The 415-nt window shown below is 52.8% G+C and overlaps 1 long non-coding RNA gene across 1 annotated transcript in view; it reads left to right on the top strand.

The window, feature by feature from the left end:
* The first annotated feature begins 3 nt into the window (after positions 1 to 3).
* LOC107708757 (uncharacterized) overlaps positions 4 to 415 on the top strand; it is a 16541-nt gene continuing 16129 nt past the window's right edge. Inside the window, exon 1 of the long non-coding RNA XR_001636406.1 lies at positions 4 to 67. This is a non-coding gene — a long non-coding RNA (uncharacterized LOC107708757). The remainder of the gene's footprint in view (positions 68 to 415) is intronic.

Here is a 415-nt window from a genome sequence, read left to right on the forward strand (position 1 = left end):
GAGTTAAGTCAAGTCACATCTGCTCTTTCTGAGTCACATCAAGTCACAGTTGATCTTCATGAATCAGGTCACATCACAGCTGATCATCCAGAGTCACGTCACATCACGTCTGTTCACTCAGAGTCCTGTCACTTCCTGTCTGTGGCACCCAGACCCTCAGGGACTGTTCATCAATCTCCCAGACTGGCATCCAGCATGGATGACCCACCATTGGTGGCTGCACGCGCAGCCGGTATCCCCCAAACCCACTCACTCTAGCCCTCCTGTTTCTGAACCTATTCCCCCGTCTGTAGCGCTTCCCATAATGGGGATCGCTTTATGGAGTGTATGGGCTGCATACACCACCACTGAGACTCTTGAAACAGCGCCGCCTACTATGATGTTTCCAGAGGTGGCGGCTGGTGCTGCAGAACCT

The sequence above is a fragment of the Sinocyclocheilus rhinocerous genome, unplaced genomic scaffold (genome assembly GCF_001515625.1).
Source record: "Sinocyclocheilus rhinocerous isolate Xijiao unplaced genomic scaffold, SAMN03320098_v1.1 scaffold3190, whole genome shotgun sequence".
In the NCBI taxonomy this organism is placed as follows: Eukaryota; Metazoa; Chordata; class Actinopteri; order Cypriniformes; family Cyprinidae; genus Sinocyclocheilus; species Sinocyclocheilus rhinocerous.